The 27807-nt window shown below is 40.1% G+C and overlaps 1 protein-coding gene across 1 annotated transcript in view; it reads right to left on the bottom strand.

Moving 5' to 3' along the window:
- LOC104605099 (dihydrolipoyl dehydrogenase 2, chloroplastic-like) overlaps positions 1–27807 on the bottom strand; it is a 118965-nt gene that overhangs the window by 75876 nt on the left and 15282 nt on the right. The gene's annotated exons all lie outside the window — the stretch shown is intronic.

Below are 27807 nucleotides of genomic sequence, written 5' to 3' on the forward strand. Positions count from 1 at the left end.
AAAAGGTATGCATAGGTGCACAGGCAAGACCATAGTTGTCAAGGCAATGCCTGGGCACCAATAAAAAGCAGCCTCGTTTAATCACCAAGGTAATTCGTACATGGTGCTATTGGATACTTTTATAATCCTTTTTCTTGAGATTATAATACTAAAACAGACATTATTAAACTAAATTATTCAGTCCGTGAATTAAAATACTAGATTCTTTTTATTATTTTCTTATTTGTTAGGATTCCATCAACATGTATGCTGTTGTGAACCCTTAGACTTCAAAACGTGAACTGATAAGCAAGATAATTTTCTGTGAAAATTTGAGAGAAAAATGAATTGATTGTATTGTCTTGGAAGGAGCATATACACAACTTTATATAGAATTACAAAACTAATTTACAGGGTGATAAAATAGGAAACTAACTTTTCCTAAAAAACTAATTTCTATATTACTGGGATTCTCCAATTAATATCCCATGATTCTAGGATATCCCATGATTCTAGGAAATTAAGTTTCTTAAACTGATGGACCTAAAATTATGGAGAATCAATCAGAGAGTCAATCTTCTACTTTCCAACACTCCCCCTCAAGCCGGTGAATTTGCATCTTTCATTCCCAGCTTGGAGATAAGTCCTTGGAATGCCACACTGCAAAGCCCTTTTGTCAGCACATCTGCCAGTTGACCATTCGTTGAGACGTATGGAGTGCAAATTAATCCGCTATCCAGCTTTTCCCTTATGAAATGCCTATCTATCTCAATGTGCTTTGTCCTATCATGTTGGACGGGATTGTGAGCAATGTTAATAGCTGACTTGTTGTCACAGAATAATCTCATTGGACCTTCCCATCTGATCTTTAGGTCTTCCAAAATTATCTTGAGCCATAGTAATTCACATACTCCCTGAGCCATTGCCCTAAATTCTGCCTCCACACTTGATCTAGCTACCACATTCTGCTTCCTACTCCTCCATGTCACAAGATTTCCTCCAAGGAACGTACAGTAACCTGTACTGGACCGCCTATCCATGGGAGAGCCTGCATTATCTGCATCGGTGTATGCCTCTAGGGTTAATCCAGTATTTCTTTTAAACAAGATTCCTTTGCCAGGATTAGCCTTTAGGTAATGTAGTATCCTATAGACCGCCTGTAGGTGAACCTCTTTTGGGTTGTGCATAAATTGGCTAGCCACGCTCACGGCATATGCTATGTCTGGCCTTGTGTGGGCAAGATATATAAGTTTTCCTACTAATCTTTGGTACATTTCCCTATTGACGGCTGGATCTTCATTTGCTTCTCCCAATTTGTGATTTGGCTCAATCGGTGTGGAGGATGGTTTGCATGCTAACTTTCTTGTCTCTCTTAAAAGATCTGTTACATATTTCTGTTGTGAGATAAAGATGCCTTCTCTGGAATGAGCTACTTCAATCCCTAAAAAATACTACAATCTCCCAAGTTATTTTATTTCCATTTCTCTGACTAGGCATCTTCTCAAGGCTTCCTTCTCCTTTTCATCATTTCCTCTGACAATTATGTCATCGACATATACCAGAAGAGTCGTGACTCCCCCTGCATCCGAATACTTTATAAAGAGTGTATGATCTCCCTGACTTTGTTTGTATCCGATGGCAAGCATAACTTTAGTAAATCTTCCAAACCACGCCCTAGGTGATTGCCTGAGACCATTTAGTGCTTTCTTCAACCTGCAAACTTTATTTCCTTTTAGATTCCCTTTGAAGCCCGGAGGAATATCCATGTATATCTCCTCCTATAAATTACGGTGAAGAAAAGCATTCTTTACATCAAATTGCCCCAAGTACCAGTCGAAGTTAGCTGCTAGTGACAACAAAATTCTTACCGTATTCATCTTAGCCACTGGAGCGAATGTCTCCTGATAGTCAACACCATAGGTTTGTGTATATACTTTTGCCACGAGTCTTGCCTTGTATCTTTCTAGAGAGCCGTCTGACTTGTACTTTACTGTGAAAACCCACTTGCAGCCCACGGGTTTCTTTCCTGGTGGTAGGTCAACAATTTCCCATGTTTGATTCTTATCTAGAGCCTGCATCTCTTCTCTCATAGCATCTTTCCATTTCTCATCAGATAATGCCTTAGATAAAGTATTAGGAATATGAATGGTGTTTAGACTAACTAGGAAACTCCTATGTGATGGTGAGAATTTTTTAAAGGACACAAAATTTGCTAAGGGATATAAGGGATGTTTAGTGCATTCTCTTGTGCCTTTCCTAAGGGCAATAGGAAGATCTTGGTCAGATGCTAATTCAAAAGAAATTTCTGGAACTGTATTTACCTCATTCTCAGGATTAGGAGTTGAATCTTGAACCTGCACAAGATTAGGATCCTAGTTTCTTCTTCTTGAATATACCTGCAATCTCATAGAGTCACAAAGTTCATCATTCTCTGTCATGGGTCTGGTATGAATGGGTGAAGAAGTTGGTTTGGTTTGAGGTGGTTCGATAGGTGCAGATACGGATTGAACTGGTATAGATGCTGAGTTTGGGTGTTGAGAAACTGTAGGTAGACCAAGCGGGAACAATTCTCTGTCCTTATCTTCAATGAATGACAAAGACTCCCCCTGAAGATAAGGTTGAGTGAAATATGGTGTTTTTTCTTCAAAAGTGACATCAATAGAGACAAAGAATTTTTTAGTAGGTGGGTGGTAACACTTATAACCCTTTTGGGTGGACGAATAACCCACAAAAATACACTTGATGGCTCTTGGATCTAACTTCCCTCTATTATGGGTATGAACATGGACAAAAGCAGTGCATCCAAAGATTCTTGGGGTGAGATTATTTGTTGTACGTAGATCGGGATAAAATTGAGAAAGTGTTTCCATTGGTGTTTTAAATCCCAACACCCTCGAAGGTAATCGATTTATAATGTATGCGGCTGTAAGCACAGCTTCCCCCCAATAGGTTATTGGAACATGCTGGTGGAAAAGTAAGGCTCGGGTTGCAGCTAGTAGATGACCATTCTTCCTTTCTGCTACTCCGTTTTGTTGTGGAGTATTAATGCAGGAGGATTCATGGATAATCCCTTCTTTTTGAAAATATGGGGATAAAGTTTGGTTGAAATAATCTCGTGCATTATCCGATCTAAATCTTTTGATTCTGACCCCAAACTGATTTTGGATCATGTTATGGAAATTTGGGAGTACACTACTTACATCTGATTTAGATTTAAGAAGAAAGATCCAAGAGACCCTAGTGCAATCATCAATAAAAGAGACGAACCATCGTGAGCCAGACACATTTGGAACTGTGGAGGGTCCCCATATATCACTATGGATCAAAAAGAATGGGACTGAACTTCTCTTGTTACTGATTGGAAAGGGCACACGCTTGTGTTTTGCAAATTCACACACATCACAATGAAAATATTCAACACTCAATCCTTTAAACAAGGAGGGAAACATAGTTTTCAGAATTCCAAAAGATGGATGTCCTAGTTTAATGTGATGAAGCCAAATGGTGTCTTTGTTGGATGATGAAAGGAATGACAGAGATAACTTATCCTGGACAATATTTGATTTGCATGATTCTTCAAGATAGTAGAGTCCATTCTTCTCCTTAGCAAGTCCAATCCTCTTCCCCGAATCCTGGTCCTGAAATATACAGTAAGAAGGATAGAAAAGCACCTTACAGTTCATGTCATGGGTGAGTTTTTGGATGGATATCAGGTTAGTGGACAATTTTGGAACATGAAGGACACTTTTTAGTGTAAGTGATGGATTAATATGGATATCCCCAAGGCCAGCTACGGTAGTAAGGGAACCGTCTTTAATGGCTATTTTTCGATTGCTTGGGCAGGGGGTGTAAGTGCTAAAATGTAGTGAGGAGTGAGTCATGTGATCAGTGGCTCCTGAGTCAATAACCCATAAATCCCTAATAGGTTCATCTGAGACATTTAGTCCGTGAGGAATAGAAAACTTACCTGAGATTGCAAGAGAGCCTGTACCACTAGGTTTCTCCAACGATCCCAGAAGCCCCCTTAACTTTTCGATCTCCTCCTTATTGAACTCGGTCTTGTCTGGAGGCTTTTCTTGGCTCAGCTGATTTGTGGTGAAGTTAGCTTGACTTCGACTCTTCTGTTGTCCTCCTCGGTAGCCCCATTCCCTATTCGATGATTTACCATTCAGCTTCCAACACTTTTCTTTGGTGTGCCTTGGTTTCTTGCAATAGGTACACCAAAGAGACTCCTTGTTGTCCCGTGCAGAGGACAAATCTGTCTTCATTCCTTCCAGTATTTTCGGTTGTTCCATCCTTGTAGTCATGGCTGAACCTTCTAGTACTTGGGGTTCAAGCATAACCCCCCTACGGCTTTCTTCAGCACGAATCAGAGAAATAGTCTCATTTAGAGATGGTACCTCTTCTTTGCCGAGAATTTGGACCCTAACTTTATCAAATTCTGCGTTGACTCCTGCAAGAAAGTCATAAACGCGATCTTTTTCGATAAAACTCTTTAGGATTGCTGCATCCGCTGCACATTTAGTCTCAATGCACCGATAATGATCGAGTTCTTGCCACAGGTTCTGCAGTAAATTTGCATACTCAGTAACTGTCTTGCTGCCTTGTTTAGTTGCTCCAGTCTTGACTTTGATTTCGTACACTTGTGCTGCATCACGTGCTTTTGAATATGTTTGTCGGACGGCATCCCAGATCTCTTTAGCCGTGGATAAAAGCATACACGTGTCGCTGATTTCAGGGTTCATTGAATTCCATAACCATGACATGATCATGGAGTCAGCTTCGTCCCATGCATCAAATCTTGTATCTCCTTCCTTCGGTCCCGTCTCTAAGAGATGGCTAAGCTTTCCTTTTCCCTTTAAATATGTTCGAACAAACTGAGACCACTTCAAATAATTTTTCCCGTTCAACCTATATGCTGCCTGAATGTTTTGCAGGTCGCCAGATGCTTGATGTGAGGAAACTTCTTCCGATTGTGCAGTGGTATTTGATACGGTGGCTTCTGACATATTGGGTGGGCTTCAAGAAAGAGAGAAAAATAGATAATGAAGGTCTGAAAAACTTAGTAAGGGTTGGCGATGAAGGCCTAAAGAATCTTTCAGCCAATGTAAAAAAAAAAAAGGTAACTGTAATGCTCCACCAAACTGAAGAGTGGATCGAAACCACTCAAAATCAAAACTGATCCAAACGAAACCAAAGGGATTCAGTAAATCTGCTCTAGGCAACACCAGATCTAAGATTTTAGATTGATCTGATGTTTCTACAAAGAGATCCAAGAAAAAAGGATGAATCCGATGGCGCAGCAGTCCAAAAGAAGCAAAAATGTAGAGTTCAGATCTGTAGCCGATCTCGAAGAAGAATCAAGGACACTCAAGAACCTCCCAAATACTGTTTGAGAGTTCTTGAACCAGCAGCAGAGATGACCAAAGAGATACTATGTGTGGATTAAGTCGTGACCTGCTCTGATACCATGTGAAAATTTGAGAGAAAAATGAATTGATTGTATTGTCTTGGAAGGAGCATATACACAACTTTATATAGAATTACAGAGCTAATTTATACGGTGATAAAATAGGAAACTAACTTTTCCTAAAAAACTAATTTCTATATCAGTGGGATTCTCCAATTAATATCCCATGATTCTAGGAAATTAAGTTTCCTAAATTGATGGACCTAAAATTATGGAGAATCAATCAGAGAGTCAATCTTCTACTTTCCAACAGTTATTATAATATAGTGGAAGTTGTACTTAACTAACCAGGAGAGGTTGCATCTCGTGTCTCTCCTTGAGACATTATACTATTCTCCTCTGCTGATTAATAAATCTCATTCATTTATCAAAAAAAGAAGAAGCAACTTCTGATGAAGGAGAATCTTCGACTTCCACAGAAGCTTGCTGTAATAATAACGGCCTCTGTACTCGTAAATATGAAACAAGTACCAAAGGAGAATCGAAAAGCATCAATATACTTTCCTTAGATGAAGAACACCTTCTAGAAATTCTAGAAGATATTCTTGATGAAGAAACTAGAAAGAAGCATTTGCTTATAGCAATGCAAAGTAACAGGGAGAAAAATAAAAATCAAAAATCTAAAAAAGATTTACTTTCATCAGAAAATATAATATCATATGATGAAATTATAAAATGAGAATAGAAAGGCATTCTCCTTCATCAGAAGTTAAAGGATTCTAATTGTTGGTATAATTATTTTGTAATATCTTTTGAGTGTCTTTGTATGAGCTTTGTAATTTTCTTTCTTTGTGTGAAGCTTTGTAATTCCTTCTGAGTGTTGTGTAAGTTTTGTATTCTCTCATTGAGTTTTGAAGTTTGCCTTGCTTTAAATCTCTGTAGGTGTTTTCCTATGTTTTATACTATGCAGTATATTATTTTATTATACTTCATTTTATATCATCGGGTTTTATATTATCTGGTTTATTTTATCCATCTAGCCCTGCATTTAACAACAACAACAACAACAACAACAATAATAATAATAATAATAGGGTAAATTTCTTAAACTACCCCTATTGTTTAGCTAATTGACAAACTTTACCCTTATTGTTTAATTATTGTCTTAGAGTACCCCTAAGTTTTTTTGACAATTGTCTAAAACCTCCTTGCCATTAACACTGTTAACGGAATGACGAAAAATGACTATTTTACCCATTATTTTCTTTCAAATTTAGAGAGAGAGAGAGAGAGAGGTTGCGCCACTGGTAGACAGTGGAACAGGGGAGGGCTGAATTTGGAATTTGGATCTGCAACCGGGAACAAAGGATGCACCGATATCTGTAATCAGGTTGATGGAATCATCCCCTATGAAATCCACCTGAAAACACTATTATCATCCCCAACCTCATTTCTTCTCACAGCCTTCGATGTTGTCGGTAACTTCTCCATCAGCCCAACTAGAATCATGCGCTCTGTCCGAAGCCCTTCTCTACCGTAACAAGGTGCCAAATATGAATCCAGATGTTCATAATGAAAAACTCCATCCGTTGAAATGTTCAGGGTTCGAGTATGAATCTGGTAAATACCACCATCTGTAAGTCATCTAAGGGATTGGTTACTACCACCATTTGTAAGTCATCTAAGAGGAGGGTAATTGGGATTGACCAACATCTATTAATTTGCCCACTTTCAACCTCTTTAATCATGGAAGCCATTCATTTTTCTTTCTAGTCATGTGGAATCTTCAACAATCTATGTCAGTACGATATCAGAGACGAAGAATCTACAAAGGGAAGTCAAAGAGGATGAGAAGAAATTTGGGGATCTCATGGAATCAAAGGAAGAGATGGTGGAGATTGAAGGGAAATTTGGGGATCTTGCATTAGTTGATGATTATGAGAAGAATGTAGTTGAACCGGAGGGTGCAAAATCTGTAAATGGAAATAAATCAAGAGAGATGAATGGAGGTGGTGGTTACAATTTGAGGTTCAGGATGGTGGTATTTACCAGATTCATATTCAAACCCAGATTGGGATAGGGATAGGGCATTGGGACGACATGCTGATTTATGGGTTTCATGGGTTGAGGTTGAGAATGGGGAGGTGACGGAAGAAGACGTTGTCCAAAAGTCGAAGGAGAAGAAATGAGTACTCAGATGGGGACAATAGTCTATTTTTGTTAACATATTCTGATGAAGATAGTGATTATGACAGCGATTTGGACGGTGTCGTGGATGAGCTTGCCATCACTGATTCCCAATTCGGTGGCCTCAGGATTTCGGCTTTCTCTGAAGAAGAGGAGGATGATTGAGTGACAGATGATAGCAATGAGGAGCCTTCACTCAATCTCACATGAGTTGTAGTGGCGGTCTTCTCTCCCCCCTCTCTCTCTTCCTTCTTCTCCCTTTCTCTTCTTTTTCCTTTTTTTTTTCTCTACTACCTCCCATTCCTGTCACCACCGTTTTTCACAACCGCTGGTAGATGGTGGAACAGGGGGAAGGTGGAATTTGGATCTGCAACCGGGAATAAAGGATGCAGCAGCAGCAGGAGCTGTCATCAGAGAAGCCATCACAATCGTTGTTGTCGGTTCCTACCCTCGTTGACGTCACTTCCTTCGCTGCGAAATTGAAGCGGTTCCTACCCTCAATCGGGAACTGAAGATTCTCCACCGTAGCTTCTATTGCTGCCGCCGCTGCAAACTTCAATCTTGTGTTCTTTATTCAAGTGTGAGGATGAGGATGAAGACGAAGCATGGCTCTGTTCTTTGTTCCATGTACTTGACACTGGCTTTTCAGCACTAGAATGTTTCTTATAGGTCTGTCACAGAACCCAGGAAATCATCAACTACTGTGTAGGATTCTGAAGCATGCAACAAAGCAGAAAATCATTGCCGGAATGGTGGAAATGGGTTTTGGTTTAGAAGACAGGAGAAGAAAGCTGAGCTGGTGGTGTTGTTGGTGCTGGAGCTGCCGCTGCACCTGCTGCGGCTGAGGCAAAGGAGAGAAGGTTGAAGAGAGGAAAAGGAGAAGTGAAGAGAAGAGGGATGAAGGGTAGTATTGGGTATTAAAAAAAATTATACGTCACGTGGTGTCACGTGTGTACAAATTTTGATGGAACATTAACGGATGCTAACGGCAGGGATAGAGCTAGTCAATTGTCATAAAACTTAGGGGTACTCTAAGACAGTAGTTAAACAGTAAGGATTTTGTTTGTCAATTAGCTAAACAGTAGGGGTAGTTTAAGAAATTTGCCCTAATAATAATAAAAAAAATGAACAACATTAGCAAGATGCACACTTGAGCTAAGGGTGCACACCTTTTCAAAGGGGCTGTGCCTAGCCTATAATTTTCAAGGCTTCAAGGTGAGGCTAGGCCATAGACGGGTGCCTTGTTGCCTAGCCACCTAGGTGATGGATTTTTCTTTCTTTTTTTTGAATAAAAACCATGAATACTAGCATAATTCCCTAGGTTTCATAGCAAGCAGCAACCATCTTTTACTAGCAATTCTGTAATTGTCTACAATCTTCATAATAAAATGTATAAAGTTCATTTAAAATGCAGAAAGTCAACATATTCATGAAAAAATGGAAAAAAGAAAAGAAATCTCAGAAAATAATCAATATGTGTTGATTGGAAAATGTTGGAAAGTAGAAGATTGACTCTCTGATTGATTCTCCATAATTTTAGGTCCATCAGTTTAAGAAACTTAATTTCCTAGAATCATGGGATATTAATTGGAGAATCCCACTGATATAGAAATTAGTTTTTTAGGAAAAGTTAGTTTCCTATTTTATCACCCTGTAAATTAGCTCTGTAATTCTATATAAAGTTGTGTATATGCTCCTTCCAAGACAATACAATCAATTCATTTTTCTCTCAAATTTTCACATGGTATCAGAGCAGGTCACGACTTAATCCACACATAGTATCTCTTTGGTCATCTCTGCTGCTGGTTCAAGAACTCTCAAACAGTATTTGGGAGGTTCTTGAGTGTCCTTGATTCTTCTTCGAGATCGGCTACAGATCTGAACTCTACATTTTTGCTTCTTCTAGACTGCTGCGCCATCGGATTCATCCTTTTTTCTTGGATCTCTTTGTAGAGACATCAGATCAGTCTGAAATCTTAGATCCGGTGTTGCCCAGAGCAGATTTACTGAATCCCTTTGGTTTCGTTTGGATCAGTTTTGATTTTGAGTGGTTTCGATCCACTCTTCAGTTTGGTGGAGCATTACAGTTACCTTTTTTTTTTACATTGGCTGAAAGATTCTTTAGGCCTTCATCGCCAACCCTTACTAAGTTTTTCAGACCTTCATTGTCTGTTTTTCTCTCTTTCTTGAAGCCCACCCAATATGTCAGAAGCCACCGTATCAAATACCACTGCACAATCGGAAGAAGTTTCCTCACATCAAGCATCTGGCGACCTGCAAAACATTCAGGCAGCATATAGGTTGAACAGGAAAAATTATTTGAAGTGGTCTCAGTTTGTTCGAACATATTTAAAGGGAAAAGGAAAGCTTAGCCATCTCTTAGAGACGGGACCGAAGGAAGGAGATACAAGATTTGATGCATGGGACGAAGCTAACTCCATGATCATGTCATGGTTATGGAATTCAATGAACCCTGAAATCAGCGACACGTGTATGCTTTTATCCACGGCTAAAGAGATCTGGGATGCCGTCCGACAAACATATTCAAAAGCACGTGATGCAGCACAAGTGTACGAAATCAAAGTCAAGACTTGAGCAACTAAACAAGGCAGCAAGACAGTTACCGAGTATGCAAATTTACTGCAGAACCTGTGGCAAGAACTCGATCATTATCGGTGCATTGAGACTAAATGTGCAGCGGATGCAGCAATCCTAAAGAGTTTTATCGAAAAAGATCGCGTTTATGACTTTCTTGCAGGACTCAACGCAGAATTTGATCAAGTTAGGGTCCAAATTCTCGGCAAAGAAGAGGTACCATCTCTAAATGAGACTATTTCTCTAATTCGTGCTGAAGAAAGCCGTAGGGGGGTTATGCTTGAACCCCAAGTACTAGAAGGTTCAGCTATGACTACAAGGATGGAACAACCGAAAATACTGGAAGGAATGAAGACAGATTTGTCCTCTACACGGGACAACAAGGAGTCTCTTTGGTGTACCTATTGCAAGAAACCAAGGCACACCAAAGAAAAGTGTTGGAAGCTGAATGGTAAATCATCGAATAGGGAATGGGGCTACCGAGGAGGACAACAGAAGAGTCGAAGTCAAGCTAACTTCACCACAAATCAGCCGAGCCAAGAAAAGCCTCCAGACAAGACCGAGTTCAATAAGGAGGAGATCGAAAAGTTAAGGGGGCTTCTGGGATCGTTGGAGAAACCTAGTGGTACAGGCTCTCTTGCAATCTCAGGTAAGTTTTCTATTCCTCACGGACTAAATGTCTCAGATGAACCTATTAGGGATTTATGGGTTATTGACTCAGGAGCCACTGATCACATGACTCACTCCTCACTACATTTTAGCACTTACACCCCCTGCCCAAGCAATCGAAAAATAGCCATTAAAGACGGTTCCCTTACTACCGTAGCTGGCCTTGGGGATATCCATATTAATCCATCACTTACACTAAAAAGTGTCCTTCATGTTCCAAAATTGTCCACTAACCTGATATCCATCCAAAAACTCACCCATGACATGAACTATAAGGTGCTTTTCTATCCTTCTTACTGTATATTTCAGGACCAGGATTCGGGGAAGAGGATTGGACTTGCTAAGGAGAAGAATGGACTCTACTATCTTGAAGAATCATGCAAATCAAATATTGTCCAGGATAAGTTATCTCTGTCATTCCTTTCATCATCCAACAAAGACACCATTTGGCTTCATCACATTAAACTAGGACATCCATCTTTTGGAATTCTGAAAACTATGTTTCCCTCCTTGTTTAAAGGATTGAGTGTTGAATATTTTCATTGTGATGTGTGTGAATTTGCAAAACACAAGCGTGTGCCCTTTCCAATCAGTAACAAGAGAAGTTCAGTCCCATTCTTTTTGATCCATAGTGATATATGGGGACCCTCCACAGTTCCAAATGTGTCTGGCTCACGATGGTTCGTCTCTTTTATTGATGATTGCACTAGGGTCTCTTGGATCTTTCTTCTTAAATCTAAATCAGATGTAAGTAGTGTACTCCCAAATTTCCATAACATGATCCAAAATCAGTTTGGGGTCAGAATCAAAAGATTTAGATCGGATAATGCACGAGATTATTTCAACCAAACTTTATCCCCATATTTTCAAAAAGAAGGGATTATCCATGAATCCTCCTGCATTAATACTCCACAACAAAACGGAGTAGCAGAAAGGAAGAATGGTCATCTACTAGCTGCAACCCGAGCCTTACTTTTCCACCAGCATGTTCCAAAAACCTATTGGGGGGAAGCTGTGCTTACAGCCGCATACATTATAAATCGATTACCTTCGAGGGTGTTGGGATTTAAAACACCAATGGAAACACTTTCTCAATTTTATCCCGATCTACGTACAACAAATAATCTCACCCCAAGAATCTTTGGATGCACTGCTTTTGTCCATGTTCATACCCATAATAGAGGGAAGTTAGATCCAAGAGCCATCAAGTGTATTTTTGTGGGTTATTCGTCCACCCAAAAGGGTTATAAGTGTTACCACCCACCTACTAAAAAATTCTTTGTCTCTATTGATGTCACTTTTGAAGAAAAAACACCATATTTCACTCAACCTTATCTTCAGGGGGAGTCTTTGTCATTCATTGAAGATAAGGACAGAGAATTGTTCCCGCTTGGTCTACCTACAGTTTCTCAACACCCAAACTCAGCATCTATACCAGTTCAATCCGTATCTGCACCTATCGAATTAGCATCTGACCAAGATCTTCCTATTGCCCTTAGGAAAGGCACAAGAGAATGCACTAAACATCCCTTATATCCCTTAGCAAATTTTGTGTCCTTTAAAAAATTCTCACCATCACATAGGAGTTTCCTAGTTAGTCTAAACACCATTCATATTCCTAATACTTTATCTAAGGCATTATCTGATGAGAAATGGAAAGATGCTATGAGAGAAGAGATGCAGGCTCTAGATAAGAATCAAACATGGGAAATTGTTGACCTACCACCAGGAAAGAAACCCGTGGGCTGCAAGTGGGTTTTCACAGTAAAGTACAAGTCAGACGGCTCTCTAGAAAGATACAAGGCAAGACTCGTGGCAAAAGTATATACACAAACCTATGGTGTTGACTATCAGGAGACATTCGCTCCAGTGGCTAAGATGAATACGGTAAGAATTTTGTTGTCACTAGCAGCTAACTTCGACTGGTACTTGGGGCAATTTGATGTAAAGAATGCTTTTCTTCACCGTAATTTATAGGAGGAGATATACATGGATATTCCTCCGGGCTTCAAAGGGAATCTAAAAGGAAATAAAGTTTGCAGGTTGAAGAAAGCACTAAATGGTCTCAGGCAATCACCTAGGGCGTGGTTTGGAAGATTTACTAAAGTTATGCTTGCCATCGGATACAAACAAAGTCAGGGAGATCATACACTCTTTATAAAGTATTCGGATGCAGGGGGAGTCACGACTCTTCTGGTATATGTCGATGACATAATTGTCAGAGGAAATGATGAAAAGGAGAAGGAAGCCTTGAGAAGATGCCTAGTCAGAGAAATGGAAATAAAATAACTTGGGAGATTGTAGTATTTTTTAGGGATTGAAGTAGCTCATTCCAGAGAAGGCATCTTTATCTCACAACAGAAATATGTAACAGATCTTTTAAGAGAGACAAGAAAGTTAGCATGCAAACCATCCTCCACACCGATTGAGCCAAATCACAAATTGGGAGAAGCAAATGAAGATCCAGCCGTCAATAGGGAAATGTACCAAAGATTAGTAGGAAAACTTATATATCTTGCCCACACAAGGCCAGACATAGCATATGCCGTGAGCGTGGCTAGCCAATTTATGCACAACCCAAAAGAGGTTCACCTACAGGCGGTCTATAGGATACTACATTACCTAAAGGCTAATCCTGGCAAAGGAATCTTGTTTAAAAGAAATACTGGATTAACCCTAGAGGCATACACCGATGCAGATAATGCAGGCTCTCCCATGGATAGGCGGTCCAGTACAGGTTACTGTACGTTCCTTGGAGGAAATCTTGTGACATGGAGGAGTAGGAAGCAGAATGTGGTAGCTAGATCAAGTGTGGAGGCAGAATTTAGGGCAATGGCTCAGGGAGTATGTGAATTACTATGGCTCAAGATAATTTTGGAAGACCTAAAGATCAGATGGGAAGGTCCAATGAGATTATTCTGTGACAACAAGTCAGCTATTAACATTGCTCACAATCCCGTCCAACATGATAGGACAAAGCACATTGAGATAGATAGGCATTTCATAAGGGAAAAGCTGGATAGCGGATTAATTTGCACTCCATACGTCTCAACTTATGGTCAACTGGCAGATGTGCTGACAAAAGGGCTTTGCAGTGTGGCATTCCAAGGACTTATCTCCAAGCTGGGAATGAAAGATGCAAATTCACCGGCTTGAGGGGGAGTGTTGGAAAGTAGAAGATTGACTCTCTGATTGATTCTCCATAATTTTAGGTCCATCAGTTTAAGAAACTTAATTTCCTAGAATCATGGGATATCCTAGAATCATGGGATATTAATTGGAGAATCCCACTGATATAGAAATTAGTTTTTTAGGAAAAGTTAGTTTCCTATTTTATCACCCTGTAAATTAGCTCTGTAATTCTATATAAAGTTGTGTATATGCTCCTTCCAAGACAATACAATCAATTCATTTTTCTCTCAAATTTTCACAATAACTTACCACCTAGGAGTCCCCTTCAACTAGGAGATGCTCCACCCCAAGCTGGTTAGCAATCTAAATTCCTTGTACTGCAGCTAGTATTTCCGCCCTCGTAGAGTCCCCCACTCCCACCGGTCCTGAGAATAAGGAGATAATGTTGCTGTCCTTGTTCCTCAGGACACCCCCAATACCTGATGGCCCAGGGTTACCTTGGCTGCTTCCATCAAAATTTAACTTGATGATACCTTCTAACGGTGGATCCCATTCTGATAAGCGTTTGTTCTTCTTTGTAGCAGTATTAGCTATTATTAACCAATTCCTTCACAAATCATCAAAAGAGAAATCATCGAATATCTCCAAGGTTTTCAGCCAATGTATTGCTCTTGTTAGAATGCAGTCCTTCGCTTCTTCTAATATTCTTTCCTTCTCTAAGAAAACTCAAGCATTCCTTTCCTCCCATAGTGTCCATAAGGTTGCTGCCCTGACACATTTCCACATGAACTTGCCTCTTCTAGTGTGCCAAACAAAAAAAGAAGGGTTAAATAACATACTCAAATCAGTTGGCAGAGACCACCTCCCTCCAAATAAACTAAGGCTCCAACTCTAGAAGTCTGTAGCAAGGGAGCAGGAAATCAGAAAATGGAAACAGTCCTCATTCTAGGCCTTGCACAAGAAACACCAATTCAGGGAGAGACATAGAGAGGGTCTCTTTTTCTGCAAGTTTTCCAAGGTATTGATTTTCCCGTAGTAGACTTCCCAACAGAATACAGCAATTTTTGCAGGGATAGGTCGGGCCCAAATCTCTTTGAAGGGGAACCCTTGGGAGATGGGGTTGAAACTGTGGGATTTTTGAAAAGAAGAGCAAGTGAAAACACCTTTAGGAAGGGGAGTCCAGACTCTTTGATCAGAAGAAGTGGGGTCCAAACAAACAAACTCTAGTAAATGAAGAAGCTCAGTGATACAAATCCACTCACCATCCCTCAAACCCCTACGAAAACCAAAATCCCAATTTAAAGACAGGGGATTCAACGGGTCCAGAAGAAAATTTGCAATCGGCTCATTTTTGTGAAGGGATAAGGGAATAAAGCGATGGGAATCGATCTTTGAGGGGTTGAGTACCCACCCAAACATCCTCCCAAAACCTGATAACATCACCAGAGCAATCATCATACCTGATAAAACTAAGGAAGCGAGGAAGAATGCCATGTATAGCTTTCCAAGGTGTTGTGAGGGTAGCTCGACGAGATATCCCAGCATCCCAACCATTTCCTAAGCAGCCATGAATTCTCAACACCACCTCATGCCATAATCTCTCTCTCTCTCTCTCGGGGCCATCTCCATAACCACTTCCCTAGGAGGGCTACATTCTTCAGCACTATATTCCCTATCCCTAGACCCCCTTCTTCCTTATAGGTTTATTAACTATCACCCATCTAACCAGATGATCCTTCTTCACCTCCCCTAGTTCCCACAGAAAGTCCCTCATTATCTTCTCCAGTTTCTTACCCTCCTTTGGTGGAATCTTGAACACTAATAGGTAGTAAGTTGGAAGGTTGGAAAGTGTAGCCCTAATCAAGGTCACCCTACCCCCTATTGAGATATAATTCTTTTTCCAAGCTGCCAATCTTTTATCAAATTTTTCCACAATAGGGGCCCAGAAACTGCTTTCTTAAAGGTTAGCTCCTAAGGGTAGCCCTAAGTAGGTCAAAGGCCAAAGAGAGGTAATGCAGCCTAAGCACTCAACAATGGAATCAATCTCCCAATCCTCCATATTTACTCCAGCCACACAACTTTTGTCAAAGTTTATCCTCATATTGGAGGCAAGCTCGAAGGCTCTTATTAACTTCTTAAGGTTGTCCACCTTTCTCAGATCACTCCCTTCACAGAAAATAACTATATCATCTGCAAACTGAAGGTGAGTTACTGGACAACCTCTCCTCCCTATTCTCCAGCCCTTTATGTGGCCCTCCTCATCTGCTTTGCAGATCATTCTACTAAGGACATCAGCAACAAGTGTAAAAAAGGAACGGAGAAAGTGGATCACCTTGTCTTAAACCTCTGTTGGCTGGAAAGAAGTCCTTAACCACTCCATTCACCAAGACTGAATAATGACAAGAACTTAAACATCTACTTATCCAATTACACCATTTGTCCCCAAACCCATGTCTTCTTAACACTTCCAACAAGAAATTCCAGTCCACTAAATCATAAGCCTTTTCCAAATCCAATTTGAAAACAAAACCTTTTCTGCCAGATCTCCTCATCTCTTCCACACTCTCATTTGCAATGAGGATCTGATCTATGATTTGTCTATCCTGTACAAAGGCTCCTTGTGCTTGGCTAATGAGAGAAGGAAGAACTGCTTTAATCCTCCTAGAAAGCACTTTAGCCAAAATCTTGTAGACACTTGTCACCAAGCTTATTGACCGAAAATCTTTGGGGTGTTTGTCTTCAATCTTTTTAGGAACTAAAGCTAGAAAAGTTGCATTGATTCCAGGACTTACAATATGTTTATCCTCAAATTATCTAGTGGCTCCAATTTGGTCTTCTTTGACTATATCCCAGCAGTCCTAATATAATGACATTGTAAATCCATCTGGGCCCGGTGCTTTAGCTCTGTCCATAGAAAAGATAGCTTGTTTGATTTCTTCTAATTCATTAATCTTTTTAAGATTTTTATGACACTTATTAGCGTAATGTCCTTTTTCCACATTTAAAGCATGTAGGGATTTTATGATCTTTCATAGCTTTAGGATGCTTTGATCTCTTTCCCTTTTTCTCATATTTCTTTTTGTAAAGTTTTGATTTACCTTTTCTGTGGACCGGTCTAGAATTGATTGGTTCAGGTCCAACCCCAAACTGGTAACAGAAATTTCCTAACTCTTTTTTAGAGTCAGACTTTTCTCTCTTAATTTGCCTTTTTAGGCGTAGATTAGTGCATAAGTCCAAATCTACTTGCTTTATTACTTGGACTAAATACCCAAATGTATAATGAGGATATAATAACCTACCTCCACCTATGTTTCTAAGGTGGTTTCTAACCTTTTCTGTAAATAACAGGGGAAGTCCTAAAATAAATTGTTCTTTCCAGTAATCTTCCCTTGAATTATTCAGCCTATATACCTTGAATAAGAATACATCTTTGTACCATCTAAAATCAGATAGTGTTTTACACTTAAGATTTATAAGTTGTTTGCTTATTCTTTCCATCATATCATCGGAATTTCCTATAAAATGACTTGATATGTTTAATATTAGGGTAGTGACTGCATCCTGAATTGGATGACCCTGTCTCATTATATAGCTCTGCTAATGTTGTTCACTTATTCTTCTAAATGCAAGACATTTTTTAAAAGATAAGAAATTATAATTAAAAATTTATAAAGATTTTTTTTTTATGGATTAAGAATTTAAGACCCTAGCATGCACATGTTTGGGCTTGCCTCAAGGGGCTTGGTACAAAAGCAACTCATACAAAGGTGTGCACCTTGCTTCAAAAAGGTGCACACCTCGTCTTGCACCTTGGGCTAAAAAGTGAGAACTCCTAATAACCCAAAGGGATTGGACTTCAAGGGGCAAACCTTGGAGCCCCCAAACAAGATCCCCCCTTGCTACACCTTCCCTTGTCAAAGAATTCATAGGGCTATTAGCCAACCTTGAATTTGGCCAAACTGTCAGCCCTAGAGAGTTTTCCGATCCATGCATCTAATAGAATTTACTGTTCAATTGGACACTAAGGACCTCAAGACCTGTTTTGCCCTGCCTATATCAACCCAGAAATTCTACATATGGCAAGATCCACAACTTCTAGTGATTTCTATCCATAATCCTCTCTAGGGGTGGACACTAACTGAGCTTTTCACAAGCTCAAAACCCCTTAGCTGAATCCATGATTTTTATAGAACCAAAAAACTGCAATATAACTTCATAATAACCATCATTAGGGAAACCATCAAAACCAGATAGGCCAGGGTTACCAAGGAAAAATCCACCAAAATTAAGCCTGTCCATGCTTTGTAATCCTCAACATGATGATTTATGCCAAAAGAGTCCAATCTGGCAGCATCATGCCAATCCTTCGTGATAAAGTCAACCCTTATTCCTCCTAGCGTATTAAAATCATCCTATAGTGAGCAACACTTACAATAAAAAGACCTAAGATAACATAGTTATCAAAACCTTATAATTTACAAAACCACTCGTAATTTGAATCATGAATCCCAGAATTCGAATTCATTATAATCGAATCCTTTTTCTAGAGAATTATGTGATTCAATTCATGATTCTAATAATTCTTTTTCTATCAATAACTCAGAGAATCGATTTCATTAAAATTAAATAAAGCAGTACAACCAGAAGTTGTGAAGGATACAAAAAAGACACCGGATGTCCAAACCCCCAAATATTACATATAGGCCCAAAATATCTGCCAAACTGTTGGTCAATCTTCTAACCCTATTAATTTGAATTAATGAATCCCTAGAGAGCCTTTTTAACCTCCTAAGGCCATTCCTTAGGTGCCAAGAGACTCCTTCCCCTTTCCTTAGCCAGTCCACAACTGTTTTCGAATCACCTTCAATAATTAGCCTTTTCAGGCCCTGATCCTTAGCTTTCTCAAGCCCAAATACAGCAGCTAAGAATTACGTTGATGCCACATCACTTTACGGAGCTAGACCCGAGAATAAGGCACATATGTTGCCTTCCTCATCCCTGATAGCTCCTCCAATTCCAGCAGGGCCTGGATTGCCCACACTGCTTCCATCAAAATTCAATTTCAACCAGCCACGAGGTGGGGGAGAGCAGACCATTGTTTCAACTTGTCTTCTAGAACATGAAGCAACTATAGTCCCCCAAGCTCTGAAGAAATCATCAATCTGAAAATCTGAGAACAAGCTCAAGGTCTTAACCCAATGAGCCACTCAGGATTATAGCCTTAACCAATGTTTCCTTAGTTCTCTCCTTTTCCCCAAAAATTCTAGAGTTTCTTTCCTCCCAGACTGTCCAAACAACTGCTGCCCCTGTACATTTCCACATCAGTCTACCTCTTTTAGTAGCACACCTGCAAACAAAAGGGTTAAACAACCCTCCCAAGCTAACAGGAGAGAGCCACCTGCAACCAAAAAGTGAGGCAAACCACTCCTAGATAAAGCCAACAAACGGACAGGAGATTAAAAGATGAAAAGCAGTCTCATTATTAACCTTGCACAAGTTGCACCAGTTCGGCCTTTTTCCTTGAAGCTTAACACAAACATTAATGCAACCATGAAACACTTCCTAACAGAAGGCACTAACTCCAGGGGGAATGGGATGACACAAGGTTTCCTTTACTAGGAAATAAGGGGAAGGGGAGGGAGAGGAAGCTACAAGGGAATTGAAAAAGGATTTACAGGTGAAAGTCCCAGCCAAGCTAAGGGTCCAAACCCTACTGTCCACACCCCCATCCCCAAGAACTACAAAATTCAACAAGGAGAGTGAAGCAGAAACAAGGGGAATTTCAGACTCTCTTAGGTTCCTATTTTGAGAAAGGAAGTCAGCCCCGGCCTTCTTTTAAAGTTGGAGATAGCATAAAGAGAAGGGAAGACCTCCAACAAGGGGGTTTCCCCAACATAGATGTCTTCCCAAAACCTAATCTTTTGACCCGAGACCAAATCATACCTGATGTAATTAAGGAAGACAGAAAAACAGTCATGGATGAGATGATTCTTATAATTCATCTCATTCATATAATCCAAATCAATTTGGTCAGGACCTAAACTAGTTCTATACTTTTTTTCATTCATTTTTTTGTTAATTTTTTCAAGAGAGTTATGTTTTAGAACCCTTACTAGAATAACATTTATTTGAGACTTTTTTTTATTGGAAATGGTAACTTTCATTAAGGATATCAAAAACATCTTGCACTGTCAACCACTCAGACAAAGAGTGTTGACCCCAAAATAACATCAAGAGTTCAGTACAGCCCAAAAAAAAAGTTTTCCCTAAATGTCCCTTGCTTTCCCAAGCTATCTGCCACAGAGTTTGCTGATCTCCTTACCCATTTGAATGTTACTCCAACTTCCCTTGCCAAGCAGATTATTTCCCTTAAGTAGAAGAAGATCAAGACTGTAATCAGTCTTGAATCCTAATAGATTTTAGGTTTACAAAAGCAGAAGAAAAGTGAGAGAAATGAGAAGGAAGAGAAGAGAAACAGGAGAACACAAGGGGTTGAAAGGAGGGACAGATTCTAACACATCTCCCGCCGCCACTCTCTTAGTATTTATAGGTTATGTTCAGTACATAAAGGAAAGGACAGATCTGCCCTTAGTACTTACATGATAAATAAAGTAAATAAAAACTGAATTAACAAACTGACCCAAACTGACACTACTATAACTGAAACAAATAACTACACATGCTGTCCTACGAACACAGTGGGGACCACTGCTGTGGAGCCCACATCAGTGTTCTTTACACTCCCCCTCAAATTGGGAGTAGATATCTATCATTCCCAACTTGGATAGGTCTATCTCTAACTTCTTCCTTGGTACAGACTTGGTGAGGATATCCGCGAGCTGCATATTAGATGTTATATACGGAAGACACACTTCTTGTGATGTGATCCTCTCTCGCACAAAATGTCGATCAACTTCGATATGTTTAGTTCTGTCATGTTGCACTGGGTTGTGGGCTATATTAAGAGTTGCCTGATTATCACAATACAGCATTAAGGGCTTTTCATAGTCAATACCCAACTCTTTAAGTAGTGATCTCAGCCATAAAATTTCAGCCACTCCGTTAGCCATTGACCTGTATTCCGCTTCACCACTAGAGCGGGAAACAACACTCTGCTTCTTACTCCTCCAAGAGACAAGGTTACCTCCCACAAGGGCACAATATCTAGAGGTAGTGTTTTGGAATGGTAGAATACTGATGTGTTTCATTCTATTGCCAATGGGCATATTTATACAATAAGTTGTTGTAATAAATAGAAAGAAAGAAAGAAAAAATAGAAAAAAAAGAAAATAGAAAGAAGAAAAAATAGAAAGAAGAGAAAATAGAAAGCACAAAAATAGAAAGTACAAAAATAGAAAGAAAGAAATAGAAAGAAAAAACTTTCTAAATCAATCCTTCCACAATCCTAGGAATATATACAATTCTATTTTCGGATCTGAACCAGTAACCCCACGTTTTCCAACACTCCCCCTCAAGCTGGTGAATAGAGATCCTCCATTCCCAGCTTGGCTATAATTCTCCAAAAGTCTGTACTATTGAGCCCTTTAGTAAGTACATCGGCCAGTTGTCCTTTTGTAGACACAATGGGAGTGCAAATCAACTTGCTGTCCAGTTTCTCTTTTATAAAGTATCGATCAATTTCGATGTGTTTCGTCCTATCATGTTGAACAGGATTGTGAGCAATATTGATGGCTGACTTGTTGTCACAATTTAGTTTCATAGGCTCTTCTCGTGAAATCTTCAGGTCTTCTAAAATTATCTTCAACCAGTGTAATTCACACACTCCTTGTGCCATAGCCCTGAATACTGCCTCTGCACTTGATCGAGCCACTACATTTTGCTTCTTACTCCTCCAAGTGACTAAGTTTCCTCCTAAGAAGGTACAGTAACCAGAAGTGGACCGTCTATCTAGTGGAGATCCTGCATAATCGGCATCTGTATATGCTTCAAGAGTCAGTCCTCCATTTCTTCTGAATAAAATTCCTTTTCCTGGATTGGCTTTCAAATAGTGCAGAATTCGATGAGCAGCCTACAAATGAACTTCTTTAGGATTATGCATAAACTGACTTATTACACTTACAGCATATGCAATATCCGGTCGTGTATGTGCAAGATAAATGAGTTTTCCAACTAGTCTTTGGAACATCTCCTTGTCTACACTTGCATTCTCATTGGCTTCTCCAAGTTTATGATTGGGATCTATAGGCGTGGAAGCTGGTTTACATGCCATATTTCCTGTTTCTCTCAAAAGATCAACAACATACTTTTGTTGAGAGATAAAGATGCCTTGTTTAGAATGTGCAACTTCAATTCCGAGAAAATACTTTAGTCTCCCCAAGTCTTTTATCTCAAATTCTCTGGCAAGGCAGTTTTTCAATGCTTCCTTCTCCTTTTTATCATTCCCAGTAACGATTATATCATCCACATAGACTAATAGTGCAGTAACTCCCCCTGAGGCTGTGTGTTTGATAAACAATGTGTGGTCACCTTGACTTTGCTTGTAACCTGTACTCAGCATTACCTTCGCAAACCTTCCAAACTATGCTCTCGGAGATTGTTTGAAACCGTATAGTGCTTTCTTCAACCGACAAACTTTGTTCCCTTTAATGCCTTCTCCAAAACCCGATGGAATGTCCATGTATATCTCCTCTTCTAGATCACCATGGAGAAACGCATTTTTTACATCAAACTGTTGCAAATCCCAATTATAGTTAACAGCCAACGACAGTAACACCCTTACTGTATTCATTTTAGCTACTAGGGCAAAAGTCTCCTGATAATCTACCCCATAAGTCTGTGTATATCCCTTGGCTACCAGGCATGCTTTGTACCTTTCTAATGACCCATCAGATTTGTACTTAATTGTGAACACCCATTTGCAACCTACCGTCTTCTTGTTTCTTGGTAGATCCACAACTTCCCATGTGTTGTTTTTTTCTAATGCCACCATTTCCACTCTCATGGCTTTTCTCCACTCCATATTAGAAAGTGTCTCGGCTAGAGTATTAGGAATTAGAATGGTGTTAAAGCTGGCTAGAAAACTTTTTTGGGATTTAGAGAATCTTTGGAATGATACATATTTGGCTAAAGGGTACAATGGGCGTTTGGTACATTCTCTGGTTCCTTTTCTCAGTGCAATAGGTAGGTCATACTCATACTCAGACTGTGAAGGTGTAGGTTCAGGATCTAAGCATCCCTCAGTTCTAGGATTAGGAGTTGAATCTTGGACTTGCACAGGTTGAGGATCCTAGAGTAAACCTGCATATATCTCACATTATCATGCACATCATTCGTAGGGTTAACAGTGTCCGAATTTGGTTCAATGGTCGGGTTGTTTGACTCTTGTTGAGACTCGGGAATGTGGGACTCAGAGGAATGTGACTCAGAGGGATGTGATTCTTGACAATGTGAGGAGGGTAATACATCTAGGGAGAGTAGATCCGAGGCCTTATCTTCCATTAATGAGGGCTCCCCTTGAAGATAAGATTGAGTGAAAAAAGATTTTCCTTCCTCAAATGTGACATCGATGGAGGTGTAGAATTTTCTGGTGGCTGGATGATAACATTTATAACCTTTCTGAGTTGAGGAATATGCAAAGAAGACACACCTGATTGCTCGTGGGTCTAATTTTCCCTTATTATGGACATGAACAAAGGCAATGCAGCCAAAAATTCTTGGTGTGAGATTATTTGAGGCTCGAATATCAGGGTAAAATTGAGAAAGGACTTGCATTGGGCTTTGGTTGTCAAGAACTTTAGATGGTAGTCTATTTATGGTGTAGGCAACATTAAGGACAGCTTCCCCCCAATATTGTTTTGGCACCTGATTTTGAAAGAGAAAGGCTCGGGAGGTTGGCAAAAGATGGCCATTTTTTCTCTCAGCTACCCCATTCTGTTGAGGAGTGTTAACACAATAGGATTCATGCACAATGCCTTCTTTCTGAAAAAATTGGGACAAATTCTGATTAAAATAATTTGTAGCATTATCAGATTGAAACCTTTTAATTCTCACACCAAACTGAGTTTGGACCATGTTATGAAAGTTGGGAAGAATCGTACCCACATCAGATTTAGACTTAAGAAGAAAAATCCATGTGACCCTAGTGCAATCATCAATAAAGGAGACGAACCATCTGGAACCAGTAATGTTGGGAATTTGAGAAGGGCCCCATATATCCGAATGAATCAAATAAAAAGGAGTTGAAGATCTATTATTGCTGATTGGGAAAGAAACCCTTTTGTGCTTAGCAAGTTCACAAACATCACAATGAAAGGTTTCAACATCAATTCCTTTAAACAAGGAAGGAAGCATTGTTTTTAAAATAGGAAATGAAGGATGACCAAAACGGAAATGATGACGCCAAATTAAATCTTTATTTGAGGTAGATAAGAATGACTCGTGTGTGACATGCATAACAGTGTGAGATGATTTGCTAGTTGCTTCATGGTAGTAGAGTCCATCTCTTTCTTTAGCAAGTCCAATCTTCTTCCTTGAAACCTGGTCCTGAAATACACAGTAGGAAGGGAAGAACACAACATTGCAGTTCACATCCTGGGTGAGTTTATGTATAGAGATAAGGCTAGTGGATAACTTAGGAACATGAAGCACATTTTTAAGTAATAGGGATGGAGTAATTTGAATATTTCCAATCCCTGCCACTGTGGTGAAAGAACCATCAGCAATAGAAATTTTTCTATTACTAGGACAGGATGTATAGGTGAGAAAATGTATTGAAGAGGGTGTCATGTGGTCAGTAGCTCCAAAATCAAGAATCCATGGAAAAACACTAGCCGAGGCATGTAATCCTAGAGATAAAGACTCACCTGAGAGAGCAAGAGAGGTAGAACCACTTCCTAGTTTCAAGGAAGTCCTCTTCGTCCTCTTCGTAGAGGGAAGAAACATACAAGTATCACTAATCTCGGGTGTCATTGAACTCCACAACCATGACATAATCATGGAGTCCTCTTCGTCCCAAGCATCAAAATTTGGCTCGCCCAACCTTGGTCCTGTTCCAAGGAGGTGACTAATTTTTCTTTTTCCCGTCAAATAGGTACGCACTAGTTGTGACCACTTCAAGTAATTCTTGCCATTCAGTCTATATGTTACCTGAATATTCTGCAAATCACTAGTGTGAGGATGAGAATTTGTTGCTCCTTCATCGGTTTGGATGGGAGCACTTGTTGCAGTCACGTCGGACATTGTTTATGTAGGAAAAATAAGGCTAGCAGGAAAGGAGAATAAAGGAACACTTCTGGTTACAGATCAAACTGAAGGCCAGAAGAGAAAAACACAAAAAACCGGCAATGAAGGCCAAAAAAATCTCAAGGTTGACAAACCTAGAGCTCTGATACCATGTTTTGGAATGGTAGAATACTGATGTGTTTCATTCTATTGCCAATGGGCATATTTATACAGTAAGTTGTTGTAATAAATAGAAAGAAAGAAAAAATAGAAAGAAAAGAAAATAGAAAGAAGAAAAAATAGAAAGAAGAGAAAATAGAAAGTACAAAAATAGAAAGAAAGAAATAGAAAGAAAAAACTTTCTAAATCAATCCTTCCACAATCCTAGGAATATATACAATTCTATTTTCGGATCTAAACCAGTAACCCCACGTTTTCCAACAGGTAGACCTTCTGTCATCAACACTCCCAGCCCAATCGGCATCTGTATAGACCTCCACCCTCATGTGATTATTGTTCTTGAGCAGTATACCTCTACCCGGGCATCTCTTCGAGTATGCTAATATTCTCTCTACCGCAAGAAGATGAGAAGTTCTAGGGGAATGCATGTACTGGCTAACAACACTAACTGCATAACTGATATCTGGCCGAGTGAGGCAGAGATATAGGAGCTTTCCAACCAACCGTTGGAACATAAATTTGTCTTCAAGAGGCTCCCCGCCCTTTGCACTAATCTTGTGATTTTGTTCAATGGGTGTATCAGCAAGCTTAACACCCAACTTTCCAGTTTCTGCCAACAGATCTAGAACATATTTTCTCTAAAAGATAAAAAACCCCTGTTTGGATCTAGCAACCTTAATACCCAAAAAGTACAGTAGTGCACCAAGATCTTTCACCTCAAACTCTTGATGAAGGAGCTGTTTGAAGGACTCAATCTCATGGCTATCATTTCCTGTCACCACAATATCATCAACATATATTGCAAGTAGTGTCAGAGAGGACTCCACCCTCTTGATGAATAGTGTATGATCTGACTGGGCCTGTACATAACCAAACTTTCCAAGGGCTAATCTGAACCTATCAAACCAGGCTCTAGGTGACTGCTTCAAACCATACAATGCCTTGTTTAGTCGGCAAACCTTCTTACCTGTCTCTGTATCATAGAATCCAGGAGGCAACTGCATGTAGACCTCTTCCTGTAAGTCTCCATTCAGAAAGGCATTTTTAACATCCATCTGGAACAAGGGCCAAGAATGATTTGCTGCAAGGGATAACAGAACTCGGATGGTGGTCATCTTAGCTACTGGGGCAAAGGTCTCCAAGTAGTCTATACCATAAGTCTGGGTGAGCCCCTTTGCGACCAGCCGGGCTTTGTACCTTTCAATAGAGCCATCAGTATTATGCTTCACAGTGAACACCCATCTACATCCCACCGGTTTCTTTCCTTTTGGTGAGTCAACCAGTGCCCAAGTATTATTCTTCAACAGGGCATCCATTTCGACTTGCATTGCATCTTTCCATTCTGGAACTGATAAGGCTTCTTGCACTGTTCTTGGAATAGGGACATCGGCAATGGAAGTGAGATAGGACCGGTAAGAGAGAGATAGGCAATCATAGGATAAGAACTGTGAGATGTTGTGAGCTGTAGAAGTGGTGCAATGTCATTTCCCTTTGCGGATGGCAATAGGAAGATCAAGGTCATCCACATGAGGGGAAGTGGCAACAGTGGAAGGTGTCTCAGTAGGCTCTGGATCTGGAGCCGCAGAAGGAACTGAAGCTGGCCGGGACTGCCGATGACTAGGATCAACCTGCCTGCATCGCCTATGATAAACTCTCAACTCCTGATCCCTCTGACCACCCTCACCACAACAGCCTTCATCACCCAGTGGAATAGGTAAAGGAACAGCCCCACTCCCACTGCGCTCCCCCTGAGGAAAGAAACTCAAAACAGCCCCACTCTCACTGTGCTCCCCCTGAGGAAAGAAACTCAAAACAGCCCCAAACTGACACTACTATAACTGAAACAAATAACTACACATGCTGTCCTACAAACACAATGGGGACCACTGCTGTGGGGCCCACATCAGTGTTCTCTACACCTTATTTGCTGTCTAAACTTCCATACACCCAACTTCTTTGTTTGCAACCACCCTATTAACAATTTAGAGTCCCCTTCCACCTCCAATTTCTGAAATTCCCACTGCTTGGCAAATCTCAAGCCTTGTAGGAGAGCCAAAATTTCAGCTCTCATAGAGTCTCCCACTCCTATGGGAGCAGAGTATAGTACCACCATTCTGCCCTCCCCATCCCTAAAGACTCCCCTAGCTCCCGAGGATCTTGGATTACCCATGGAGCTTCCAACAAAATTTAATTTTACCCTTCGTTGTGCTGCAGGTGTCCCAAGAAGGCTGAAGAACAGGCTGTGTCTGGTTGAAGAGTTTGGCACTGCTGACCAAACCCTTTGTATATCATCCACTGAAAATCTTTAAATAAGTCACTTACTTTCAGCCAATGTATGACTTTAATGGCTACGCAGTCAATGATTTGTTCTACTGATCTTTGTGCCCCTTGGAATATTCTGTTATTCCTTTCTTCCCATAAAGACCAAAGAATGGCTGCTCCTATTGCCCTCCACATCACTCTTCCCCTTTCTT

The sequence above is a fragment of the Nelumbo nucifera genome, chromosome 4, assembly GCF_055504915.1.
Source record: "Nelumbo nucifera cultivar China Antique chromosome 4, China Antique-T2T, whole genome shotgun sequence".
Classification (NCBI taxonomy): domain Eukaryota; kingdom Viridiplantae; phylum Streptophyta; class Magnoliopsida; order Proteales; family Nelumbonaceae; genus Nelumbo; species Nelumbo nucifera.